The sequence below is a fragment of the Lissotriton vulgaris genome, chromosome 4_1 (assembly GCF_964263255.1).
Source record: "Lissotriton vulgaris chromosome 4_1, aLisVul1.2, whole genome shotgun sequence".
In the NCBI taxonomy this organism is placed as follows: Eukaryota; Metazoa; Chordata; class Amphibia; order Caudata; family Salamandridae; genus Lissotriton; species Lissotriton vulgaris.
Window position 1 is genome coordinate 1,757,754,951 of NC_141691.1, and position 14,409 is coordinate 1,757,769,359.

The following is a 14,409-nucleotide window of genomic DNA, read 5'->3' on the forward strand; positions in this document are numbered from 1 at the left end:
GCAGAGGGGCCACAGACCTGCGCTTTTTACTGGCAATAGGAGTTGTCACAGTGTCATCACTGCTACTGTCTTCTGCAGCACAAACATCTTGCAGAGGTGATTGATTACCATCACTTTCATCCCTGGAATGAGTTGCCTGTGCTGTGGATGTAGATAGAGACATATGAGTTTGTTGCATGGATTGCTTTATGAAATTAATGAAGTCTTTTTACTTTCAAAAACGTCTTTGGTTGTGCATTTCAGTCTTCCTTTCAAAAGCACAATGTTAATCTTTTCTAAATTAATGGTAAGATTAACATGTGATAGGGTAACTACAACTCACATGATGCATTGCTCAATTTATGTGAATCTGTGTACCTGCACTTAAACACTCATACCATTGTGTACTTGTACTGATTTTTACCACATGCGTATCCCAACAGTTCAGTGACATACAAACATTCATCTTACCTTGTGCTGTTAGTGAAGGTTCAGAACTGTCAATCTCAGCCACACTACTCACACTCTCAGGCAAGAGAGGGACCTCCACCAGCTCCTCATGTGAAGTAGGCTGCTCAGCAGTATATGTTCCACCTCCTGTTTTGTTGTCCTCCTTCAATCTTGCTGCAACCCTTTCCTTTGACCTCTGGCGCATTTTGTACCATCTTTTGCGCAACTCATCAATGGTACGGGTGGTCACACCAACTGAATTTACCTTCTGCTGTATATCCAGCCAAATTTTTCTTTTTCGTAATCCTGGCACTTTCAGTGCTTTTTTCCCAAAAAGCAACTCATGGCTGCAAGCCATCTCCTCAATCAATATTTCCTGCTCTTTTTCAGAGAACTTGTGCTTCCTCTTCTTTTTCTCTCCTGCTATTCCCTCCTGTGATTTTCCTGACTCCATTGACAAGGCAAATAGGTCTGCTCAGCTCCCAAGCATTCTTCCAACTGCCACTGGGTGTGGCTCAGGCAAACAGGTGCAGGCAATCAATCCCACTTCCTGACTGTGATGTCATCACCCTGTTCCAGCATTAGCAGATTCCCGTTTTTTTGCGATTTCTTAATAAGCAAATTTCGCAACTTAAGAAATCGCAATTTATTCTGAGAATAATTAGCGATTTTTAAGAAATTGCAAATTATTCGCAAAAACCTACATACATTGCGTTTTGTAAATCTGAATTTGCGATTCGCTAAAAATCGCAAATAAAGATTCGCAAACCTCAATCTTGATACATCTAGCCCTTAGCCACTAAAGTCTCCAAGCCCTGGTTTAATGACAACTTGAACTCAGTAAGATGCATTCTAAGATCAACTAAACAAGCTTGGAGATCCTCTTCCTCCTTGGAACTACTAAAAAAGTTTAAAATCAGCAAGGAACACATAGAACAGAAGGATAAGAAAAGCAAAAGCTAACTTTTTAAAAACTCAACTTGACCAAGCAAAAAACCAACCCAAAAAACGATTTGAAATCATTAAACAACAATCACACAATATATCAAATCCGCTTAACACGGGAGCCATCCCTCTCCCAAATTGTGAAGAAATGGCTACCTTCTTCCTGGAGAAAACTCCAAATATCAAGAATGAACTTCAATCAGCAAAGGTACTACTCCTGGCAACACCATTCATCTTTCTACACTCCATCCAACCTGGTGAACAGAGTGATCCTCCCAAGCAGGTCCCCGAAAACAACACCTCCTGGCACACTTTCACATCAATCAATGATTATTATATCTTCAATATACTTTCCTACTTAAATCCATTTAATCATTTCATTGACCCTCTACCTCCAACTATCTTCAAAAAGATTAAAGCCATGATCCTCCCACTATGGTACAAGATTGTAAGCGCCTCCCTACGTCAAGGCACAATACCTGACGGTTTAAAAGTAGGTCAGGTAATCCCCACCTTAAAAAACCTAACACTGATTGCTCAGATCCTAACAACTACCATCCTATCTCTGACATCCCCACTCCAACAAAACTCATTGAAAAATGTGTACAAATCCAACTCTGTAACCACATAGAAAATTTCCAACTTCTCGACTAACACCAGTTAGGCTTCTGTCATGGTCACAGCACTGAATCAGCAATCACTCATGTGGTGGATGACATACTAAAAATGTTGGATTCAAATTAATCATGCCTTCTGATACTAATTGACCTATCATCGGCCTTTGACATTGTTAAACATGGCAGTTTATTGTCCCTACTTGAACGAAGGATGGGCATTGCAGGGCGTATTGCAATGGTATGCCTCATTCCTCCACAACAGAAGCCAGAGAGTCAAGATGAATCAATCACTATGGAAACCTTCCCCAGGGATCTGCCCTCTCACCTATTCTCTTCAATTTATTCTTGGAACCACTAGCAGATTCCTTAAAATCTGCTAACATTCATTATGACATGTATGCTGACGACACGCAATTGTATCTCAAAATCTCTTCCCCAGTTACATCATATCCCCCAACTCTATTCTACAAAATACTCATATTTGGCTCATTGACAATTATCTCATGCTCAATGCCGCCAAAACCTAATTCCTACTCATATCTCCTCCGAATAACATTCCCAAAATTGATCTCTGGATGAAACATCTTACTTCAGTCAACTGCTCTCCTAACATCATACATTCTGCTAGATCATTGGGAATCACATTGGACAAACACTTGAATATGCAGGATCAGATTAGTACGGTCACCAAAGGAGCCAATTATCCGATGAGCATGCTACGGAAACTCAAACCTTTCCTCCCACAGGAGGACTTCAAGCATGCGGTTCAAGCTCTTGTGTTGCCCAGATTGGACTACGGTAGTGCCACTCTATGTGGCCTACCTAGATACAAACTGGCCCCTCTAGGAGCCTCCCTCCCTTGTCTCCGGTACAAAATGAAACAAACACATCTCCCCCGCCCTAAAATCCCTGAACTGACTCCCTTATGAGGCAATAATTCAACTAAAGATAGCAAGCATGACACACAAAGCCCTACATTTCAACCCCCTTAGATATTTGGCCCAAAACTAGAAAAATCAGGGGGTGGAGGGGTTGCAGACATACGCAAAGTGTGAGATCCCTGCTACTGAAACTGCAGCAGTTCCATAAAAAGAAAACTGGATACAGAGCTTTCTCTGGTGTAGCACCAAAGATATGATACTCTCTGCCAACAGATGTTTCATCCACCACATCATTAAAAAAAGAAGTAAAATCATTCCTGATGAACAAGTTTTTACCCTAAGCTATCTCCTTTATGTATACTGATTGTATCCATACCTGTGACTCGTTTATGATTCCTGGCCTTTTCTTGATGACTATCTTTGAGAACAAGCATAGTAAGTTATGTATGCCCAAGGTTTTTTACTCCCATTTCTAGAGGTCTTCATGTTAGATGCTCAACTGTACACATGTAAAGCACTCTGATACACAATAGGGTCACGTTTGCGCTATACAAAACTTTATAAATAAATGTCTGTGTAAATTTAGTGCTCATTTCAATGGAAAAAGTGCTGCCAGAAAATTAGTGTGGTACCACACCGTGCTTTAGTAATATATGTGTGACAATTTGTTTCTAAATGCTACATCTGCTACATACTACACCATTACCAATCTGCTGCTGACACTTGTTCTATGTGTGATGCTTGGATTTTTCGGAATCCCTATTTCAGTGATGTAAAATTGATGGCAGCACCCAAGGTCTTATGATAGTTTCAACACCACATGCCTTTTGAAAGGTCTGATTCAGCTGTTTGGGGTTCAAGAGGTCTCAGCTCGGACAACACGATCTGCATTTGTTTTCCAAGCAATGCAAGGTATCTGTAAAAGGTTGGGGGTGATGCAGAAATGTTGCTGTACCTATCATCCACAAGCTAAGGTGGAGTGGAAAGTAGGAAGGATTTGGAATCACAATTGCTCTATCAACATTGTCAGATACCGAAGGCCATTCTTGATTCACAAGATATATCTTGCACCTTGAAGATCGGCTGTAGGTGAAGACCCACACCAGACACCATTGCCTTCAACTTTGTTGAAGGGCCCATTCTAGTAACTCATAACAACTGACAATGCATTAAAGGGTGCCAGACTCAGTTCACCAATGCATTATTCCCCAATTAACAAAGAAATTCTACTAGAGCAGCAGCAGAGCATTGTCTGCTCTAAGTAAGATCTACCTGCAACTTTCACTACAACAACAGGCTGTTGTGTAACGTTGAGACAGCCTACATGTTTGCAACTAACGGCCAAGTGAGACCACAAATAAGTGCACATGAAGTACTAATGACCTCTCAGTGTATAACGACTGCGGCCTCTGGACAAAGACTAAATAATTAGCCTTGTTTACAGGATCTGAGAGGTGCCTTGTAGCGGCTCCATCAGTGACTGTGTTGCTCGTCGTTTTCAAGGAAAACACTACGGATATTCGTGGACTGAAAGGAACTGTAATGATTAAAAATGAATGACTGATGTCACTGCTACCATGGCTACAGCAAAGGGATGGGCTAAATTAGAACATATAAGAAGGATATTATTATGTTGCACAGTTGAAGAGATTTGTCTCAGTTCTAAATATATCATGTTGTCATGCTTGCACACGTCTACCCGCCAGCACACAAGATGATATGCCTTTTTCAAAGGAAATACTTTATGAGGTAGGATATTATAACATACAATTCCACGATTAAGAAGGGAATACCAAGAAGAAACAATACATTTCCTTTATAGGCCTAAGGCAGAAAACACTGACTCTAGCAGCCCAGTATGATAGAGATCCCATGAAAGGACTTAAGAATTATAGCTGACTGCAGTCAAAAGATGGCTAAAAGATCCCCAGTTTGACAATAGAATAGCAAATTGGGGCATCATTATGCATAGGAGCGGTCCCGTTTACTGTGCGTTTTTCTTGTCTATCAGTATGAACTATACCTTCCATACAATGTCTTGCCATTTACACATATATATACACACGCACACACACCCACACACACATACACACACACACACACACATATATATCCTTCATGAAATAAACAAAGGTTAAAGCTTAGTTGTGGTTACGAAAACTTATTTTCCCTATACAAACCAAGTTTAAACTACACAACCTTAAACAATTCTAAAGTTGTCATTTACAATTTATCCACCACCTTCAAATTATTATAAGTAGCAGACTTCGTTACATACTCTTCTCAGCTTTGAAACCACTAACTCTAACTCACTACTCCACCATGCACCGTGGTGTGACCAATAATGCCATGTGAGAAGTTATAAGTGTTGTTATGAATGTTGTGATTTCACATGCTATAAATGATGTAGTATACAAGGATCTAAACTAGGGGTGGGTGAAGAATTCCTCTCCGCCAGCAGAGATCACTGAGTTTTGCCCACACCACGCAGAGATTCCAAAAAATCAGCGAAGTGACGCGGAGTGGAGTTTTTTTCTTTCAAACAGCTTGCCATCGTTAAATTAGGAAGCGCTTGCGTGAAGAAATCATGGACTAGTCCTCCTCCCAGCGAGATTTCTCAACGGGGGCAGTCACAGCAGGTCGTGACCACTCACGTTGAGAAATCTGCCACTCGCTTAGAGGAAACTGTCGCTCGAGTATAATGTCTACTCGAACAGCACAAAGCAGCAGTGCCGACATGCACAATGCTTAGTGCTATTCACACAGATTTTACAGCACAAGACAAACTCCCGGCACTAAAAATTTTCGTGAGCAGCGCAACTTGACAGACTCCGCTACTGGCGGAACTCCGTGGAGTGCGCCTTAGTTTTTCCTGCACTTTTTTGCAGAGTTCCCTGGAGTAAAACTCCATGAACCCCGCCCAGGCCTAGTATAAACAGTGCATGGAAATGTTGTTGTTAATGTAGTGTGGCAAGTGAGGTGACAAGACTGTTTTTGGAGGTGTGTGACTTATAATAATTTGAAGGTGTGCGTAAATTACAAATTGAAGTTATAATTAGCAATTTTACATTTTTGCATATTTTAACTTCGGCTTGTACAGAAAGAATACATAAGGTATTTCTAACTATAAATTATACTTAACCTTTGTGTTTTTTCATTGCACAGTAAAGGTTTTTGTTTTAAATCGCCATGAGGAGTGTCATTACCGTAAAGTGGAGTGAAGTACAGTACAGTGAAGGAGAGTGTCGTAGAGTCTCGTGTCGTAGAGTGGAGTATTGTAGAGTAGAATAAAGTGGAGCATAGTGGAGTGAAGTAGCGTATAGTGGTGTAAAGTGCTATACAGTGGAGATGCGTGGTTTATCGCATTGTGGAGTGGGTTATTGTAGAGTGGAGTGGCGTGTGGTATAGAGTAGAGACTTGTCGAATGGTAGAGCTGAGTGTTGTTCAGTGGAGTGTCGTTGACTGGAGTGTCATGAAATGGAGTGTGATGGAGTGTCATTAAGTAGAGTCTCGTACAGGGGGCGGGTTGCAGCCATTATATCAAAACAATTCAGATTTATCTCCTCTGCTTCTAAAGTCTTCCAAGAGGTGGACAAACTTGTTATCAGCTTAGAAACAGAGGCTGGTGCTTTCACACTCATACTCCTCTACCGCCCCCCCCCATTTCATGCCCTTGTTTCCCATCTCCCTGGTGGAACAGATAACCAACCTACTAACACATCACCCCAGAATTGCTCTCTTTGGCGATTTTAATTACTGGTTCAACGACAAGAAAGCTGGCCTTCACGCCATGGAATTATTTGAAGCCTTAACCAGCCTTGATCTTGTCCAACAAATCTCTGTGCCCACTCACATTATTTGAAATTAATAGTGTATTTTTTAACAGTTTGGAGGGCAAGTCTTTTTTGCCTTAAAATAAAATTCACTTTCACTATATATCTATGTGTGTTGTGTTTTGTATTGTATTTTAATCACTAACAAGACGTTGAACAGACTAACAGTAGGACTATGAATGATAGTGACACGTTCACTTACAGTGAAGAGCATATTCAAAGACTGATTAGCGCCCCACCGGCTTTTGCTTCCGCTACCTTGAGCGTCACTGCGAAGACTCAAAATGAGTCTGATAAATTGATAAGATTAAAGAAAAAACAAATCAGGACTGATTTACATGGGCACTTCTTAATCCAACATTTGAGGGTCGGAACGATCCCTGGGGGTCTTCAGATTCGAAATATCCCTATGGTATTTACTGAGGATCCAGAGTACAAAAAAGGTTTCAGCTGCATTGAAACGAAATGCAGCCGAGATCTTATGGTATTAACTGTTGAGACCGCTTTACGTCTATCCAAAAAACAACTAGAGGAAATTGAATCTTTGGAATCTGAAATAAAAAATAATCAGCTGATTGAAGACTCAAAAACCTTGTTAGAAAAGGTTGATAAGGAAATCCTTGAGTTTAAGACTATACAGTGGCACAAAAAACCAATAAATTTGAAACAGATAAAAACAACTTCTCCCTCGAAAGCACCTACCCATACTTAAACAAGGATTTCTATATCCGGTCAGATTCTAGCAGATACCTGCAAAATTCACAAGGACGATCAAGAAACAAATTCCTCACCTTTTCGGATACCTGTTCATCATCAGGCTCTGAAATAGGCACAAGTGAACCAGACCCTAGTGGCACAAATAGGAGAGGAGGACAATCTAACCAACATCAACAGAGGAACAATCCGCAACCTTTTTTAGGCAGAGGCCAACGGAGAACCAGGGGCAGACCCCGATACAACTCCCAACCTTGGGAAATGACAACGAGACGTCAATTTCACAAAAATTAGGAACTTCTTCAGTTTTCAATCTTTCTGACAGGACCCTTACCAACACAGAGACACTTGTGCTTGAGAAAGGACTCTCATTTGTTCCATCAAGGAAAACAGATTTTGTTAAAATGAAATTGGAGGTCTTGGAATTCTGTCGGAAAATCAGATTAAAAACTTTTTTCAAAGATCAGGAGATGGAATTGAATGGAGAAGTAACAGGTCTCCGGAAAAAATCGAGTTTCTGCCCCCCAGGTAATAAGGTTCCTAAGGAAGTCATAACTTTTGAGAAAACACTGCTATCGGCCATCACTCAAATGGAGTCCAAAAAACAATACATCAAATTCAATCTACCAAAAGATCAAAAAGACGCCATCTTCTCCCTAAAAAACGATCCATCCTTGATAATCAAACAAGCCGATAAGGGAGGTGCAGTAGTAGTTTGGCAGACAGAAAAATATCAAACAGAGGTCATGAGACAACTAGGAGACACGGAATGTTATAGAAAGATCCCTAGAGACCCTACAGTGGAACTCCAAGGACAACTATTGAACATCATACAAATGGGGACTGAACAGAGCTTTCTGGGCCCTAAAGAATCTGCTTTTCTTCAAAACAAGAAACCTCGAATACCAATATTTTATGTTCTACCTAAGCTCCACAAAAGTGAAACAAACCCGCCCGGCAGACCCATCATTTCGGGCTGTGAGTCTCTAGGGGAACCAGTGTCCAAATATATAGATTTCTTCCTGAAACCCCTGGTCTCAGCAGTACCAGCACACTTACAGGATACAACTGCGTTCATCAATAGATTGGCCAATATTGAGTATGATCCATATGAACAACTATTGGTCACAATGGACGTAGTTGCTTTATACACTCAAATTCCGCAGGAAGATGACCTTGAGACCCTATCCTATTTCTTAGACACTAGAGAACAACCAGTTAGGGTTCCGACTGACTTCATAATTTCTCTTGCCAAATTGGCCTTGCAAAAGAATTATTTATTGTTTGGATCAGATTTTTTCTACCAAATTAAAGGTGTAGCCATGGGCTGCCCTTTCGCGCCGGAATTGGCAGTCCTGTTTATGGGACTATTCGAGGCCAAATTCATCCTCAATAATAATCCTTTTGCCACATTCATCAGCCATTACATGCGGTATATTGATGATGCCTTTTTCATTTGGAGTGGTGGTGAGGTTCAACTTAGGAAGTTTATGACCTGGCTCAATAGACGTACAAGAGACATTCAATTCACAATCAACTGTGCCCCACATCAGATCACCTTCCTGGATGTGAAAGTTTACTCATCAGAAGGAACACTGGCCACCACACTCTATAGAAAAAAGACAGATCGCAATTGAGCATTGCATTACACAAGCAATCATCCTCGCAACCGTCGCCAAAACCTCCCGTTTGGCCAATTTTTACGAATTAGGCGGAATTGCACATTTAAGGATGAATACTTTGACCATGCAGAAAATGTACTTGAACGCCTAATGGATAGAGGATATCCAAAGAAATTGCTAAAGCATGCAATGCGTAGAGCATGGTGGACACCCCGTGAAGCCCTCCTGGAGAAAAAAACTAAACCGCCCCTACAGAGAATTGTTTGTGTTACCACTTTCTGCCCAAATGCGAACCAACTCAAAAAAATTGTCAACCAAATTTGGCATTTGGTGAAGAAGCCAGCCTCAAACAGCCACCCCTGTTTGCATTCAAAAAAGAGAAAAGCATCGCAAACTTTGTGGTACGGGCAGCATTACCTAAAAAAGAAATGTTCACATTACGAAGCATGCTGGGTCTACAGCCCATCCATGGACACCACAAATGTGGCACCTGCGCGTGCTGTGATAACACATTGGAGGGTGATGTGTTCTCATACAATGGAATTTTTTGGAAACACTCAGTATTCTCAAATTGCAAAACAAGAAACGTCATTTATGGCATCTTGTGTCCTTACCAGAAATTTTATGTAGGTAAAACATCCCAGGAAATCCGACAGCGGATTACTCAACACAAATCAAGGTTGAGGAGAGTAGTGGCTAAAGCCCATTGGTGAACCATTGGACATCTGAAGGGCACACTGAAAATGATATAAAATGGACTGTGCTGTCAAAAGTTGAAAGTGATTCAAGAGGGGGTGACATGGAAGCAAGATTGAGCCAACGGGAAGCACAACTCATTTTGAGATTCGATACAGTCTCAAATGGACTTAATGAATTTTCTGAAATGCCGCGGGTTTTTTAACCCAGCTTCTATAACATTGTTCTAACCGGTGAAACAAGAGTCCTTTGTATCCCCTGCAACAGGCGGCAGTCTGCAAAAACTACGACTACCATGATCCTTTTGAGGGACATGTGACTTACACGGCACCCCCACTGACATCATTTCCTCCATTTGATTCTCGGAGGTACACACGAACTTCTGGCGACGTGCACCACTTTGAATGCGTTCGGCAGAGCACGACTTCGAGGGACATGCGCCGTGACTAGGTATGTTGGGAATGATTTAGTTTGCGCTCCCGTTACGAGATTCAACCATAGCATACCAAAGCTTTCAAAATCCCTTTGACTAAACCCCTCCTGTTTTGCAGGAGACGGCCAGTAACAGCGCGATTGAAATTACGCTGCACGCCACTTGAAAAATCTCCGAAGAAACTTTGGCACAGGCGGTTTCACTAAAAGGTAATGCCTGCACCTTGCCCCTCCCGCTTCTTGTCACGACCTATCCCCCTGGCCATCCTGATCGACCTCTCTCTGTTTTTTCAGAGCCCCATGGCAAAAAACACCTGAAGGATTCTTGTCATTCCAGTGTATCGACCCACTCACTCCCGCTAGAAGCCGACTTACAGTTACTTAATCGCCCTCCACCCACCCTGTTTTGACAATAGGCACTAACTTTGTAAATAACTAACCGGGGACTATCCTTTCCCCACAGACGTTCACGCTTCCGATTTAATCACTTGAAGCCTCATTTTGAACTAATCAGGTAGGAAATGCACTATGCTGGTTTTCGCTTCTGCGCCTGTCTTACACACTGAATCATCTAGATTGTAAGGATTCTTGTCTTTCTTCTTTCAGATTCTCTGTTTGGTCCTGATGAGAATCGGACAAAGGGTCCGGTTCGAAACGCGTCGACCTTTTTCTTGTGGCCCTATGTCTAAAAATGTTTGCATTTTGTTATGCTTTTGAACAGTAATGTACACACTTAACTAGGGAGGAATTTATTCCAGATGTACTGATCCATGCCATGACATAGGCCCTAATTTGTCTTTTGGTGTTTTTTTGTTTCACGTTTGTTGTGTTAGTAAGTTTGAAGGCGCGACTGTTTGATATGAAGAAAACTTGAATCTGGTTATGCAAGAGAGTGTGTGAATGTTCCACATTTGTTGTTTATTACCTTGTGTACGTCTGTCTTTAAAAACTTTTAGGTGTTTCACATATTTATAAATAGATTTTGTATTATGTGTTAATTGGAACTGTCGAAGAAATAAACAATGATGGATTAAATCCGATTACATGGCTAATCATTTATTGGTTATTAGCCTATTGAACTAGCTGTTGTTCAGAGTAGAGCTCAGTACTTGCTTTCTGTTGGTATTCACTCACATTAAAGGTCACACTCTGGACCACATCGGGACTCATGAATTGGCACTATCCTGTCCAGTCGTCTCCCCTTGCATTTGGTCAGATCACTATCTAATCAATACCACCATCACTGTCAGCGGTAGGGCCAAGGTCCCTATCGTGGCTGGCGGGTCATCACGCAAATGGAGTTCTTATGACTCCCAAGGCTTTCTTGCCACTCTGGCCAAGACTCGACTCACCATCGACATTAAGGCCAATGTCGAGGTAATAGAAGAGGACATTGGCGACTGGCTAAAAATGGCCAGTGACCAGTTCGCCCATTTCTCAAAATGTCCACGTACCAAACACAGCAGTTCACACAGATAGTTCTCTGATGCCCTTAAAGAACAGAAACTGAAGGTGCGTCAGCTCGAACGGATCTGGAGACGCAATTACTCGGACTCTAACAGATTGCTCTTCGTGGCAGCCCGTAAAGACTACAAAGGCGCTATTTCCCTGGCTAAATCCACCCACATCTCTGACAGAAGGTTATCAGCTGATAATAAATCCAAATAAATTTTTACAATTATGAACGAGTTCACCACGGATGATAGAATCCTTCCAACTCAGGCCCCATCTCAAGAAACCTGTGACGCCCTGAACTCCTTCTTCATTAAAAAATTAGTCAAAATCAAGAATTCCATCCCTCTTCTCCCCTTCACTGGATTATCAGATACCTCCCCCACTAACCAATATATTTTTGATCAGTTCCGCACTCTCAACCCCAATTCCCTCGCGGAGCTGGCGAGGGAATTGGGGTTGAGTCGGGGCCTCCCAACGATTTCTGCCCTCCCTCGGTCCTTCGGGACATCTGTCTCACACTTCCGGACTGCATATTGCCCCTGCTGAACTCCTCCCTCAGCACTGGCACGGTCCCCAGCTGCTTCAAGGAGGCCACTCTTCTGCCCCTGCTGAAGAAACCAGCGCAGACCCCGCCGATTCTTCCAATTACCGTCCCATCTCCCTCTTGCCCTACCTGCCCAAACTCCTCGAGGCTCATGTTACCCAATGTCTCTCAAATTTCATCGAGAATTCTGGGTATCTTGAACCTAATCAAGCCGGCTTTAGGCCGGCCCACTCTACCTAGGCAGTTATCCTGGCAGTATTGGATGTCTTGAGGGGGAATGCTGACAAAGGGTCACCCCAGGCCCTCGTGCTACTAGATCTGTCGGCCGCTTTTGACACGGTGGACCATAACATCCTTCTCCACCGTGTCGGACAGGTCCTGCCTTCAACTGGATTGAGTCTTTTCTCGTTGGCAGAACACAAGCTGTCCGTTTGGGCCCTTTCACGGCAGCCAGGGCACTCACGACCTGCGGAGTCCCTCAGGGCTCCTCCCTCTCCCCCCTTTTATTCAATTTATATCTTCGGCCACTGATTCACTCGCTCAAAAGCTGGGACATCACAGTGTTCAATTATGCTGATGATATGCAGATTATCTTTCCTCTTGACTCTCCTGATGCCGCCAAAAGCTTTCAAGCAGTGATGACCCATATACAACTGTGGATGAATCACAACCAACTGAAATTAAATCCAGGGAAAACTGAACTTATCCTTCCGGGTAACAGCCCAGCATTCTGGGGCCCTCAATTGTGGCCCACGGAGCTGGGCTCCCCTCCCGCCCCAGCAAGCACGGTCAAGAGCTTGGGGGTCATCATCGATGTGGTGCTCTCCCTTAAGGCCCAAGTAGGTGCTGTGATCTCCTCCTGTATGTTCCAACTGCGAAAAATCCGCAAAATAGCCCATCTATTCCCACACGCGGCTTTAGTCCAGGTCGTGATCTCCCTAGTGCTATCCCGCCTCGTCTTTTCGAACTCCGTCTACTATGGTCTTCCCCAGTCGCTGCACCACCGTCTCCAAATTGTACAGAATCAGGCTGCCAGATTCATCCACAAAACCCCAAAGTGGGAATCTGCAAAACCACTACTGCAAAAACTCCACTGGCTACCAGTTGTGGAAAGGGCGGCTTTTAAGATTGGTTGCATGACTTTCAAAGCCCTCCACTGCACCAGTCCTGATCTCCTTAAAACCCTGATCACGTAGCACCGCCCGGTGCTCAATCTCCGCTCGTCGCATCTTCACCTGCTGGTCGCCCCTAAAGTAAAACTTAAAAAGTTTGGCGGCCGCAGGTTTGCTTATTTGGTCCCTAAACTCTGGAACTCTCTTCCTCTTTCAGTTAAGTATAGTGGCTCCTTATTGAATTTTAGGAAACTTCTGAAAACTCGGCTCTTCACCCAATCTGGCTAATTCCACCCCCTGCAATTTCCGTACTCTTTCTCTCAGCGCCAGAAAACTTATGGTGTCAGTGCGCTTAACAAATTCCACTTAAGATAAGATAAGAATGACATGGAGTGTAGCAGAGTGTTTTAGAGTGTGGTAACATAGAGTGGAATTCAGTGGAGTACAGTGTCGTATAGTTCAATGTTGTTGGCTGTAGTGTCGTAAATGAAAGTTATAGCTATAACTTTAGAGTTTTTAAGTTTGCATAGTTTTAAACGTGGCTTGTATAGCGAAAATATACTTTCCTAACTATAGCTAAGTTTTAACCTTTGTTTTCATCATTGAATTTCAGTGTTTTTTATAAACGTTTTTTAATATACGTATTTCAAATTATATTGTTCAGTATCCCAAGTGGAGAGTTTTTATGTGGGGTGTCATCCATTACAGTGGAAGAGAGTGTTGTAAAGATATAGAATGGAGTATTGAAGATTGGAATTTAGTGAAGTACAGAGTAGTAAAGTGTTATATAGTGTAGTGAGTGGAGATGCATGGAGTGGATTGTTGTACACTAGCTTAGAGTGAGGTAAAGCCTCGTACATTGGAGTTGGGTAATGTAGTGTTGAGTAAATTACAAAAGAGTGTATTGGTGTGTCGTAGAGTAGAGTGGCATGGAGTGGAATATACTGGTGTAGCATAGGTTGTAAACTGTTATAACTTGGAGTGGTGTCATATAAAGTAGAGTGGAGTGCTGTCTCATGTAGAAGTGTTATATTATTGAATAGAGTGTTTTACATTGGAGTGTACAGCCATAGAGTGGAGCATTGAGTTGGACAGTTAAGTGTACGGGTATAGAGTGGAGTAAAATGTC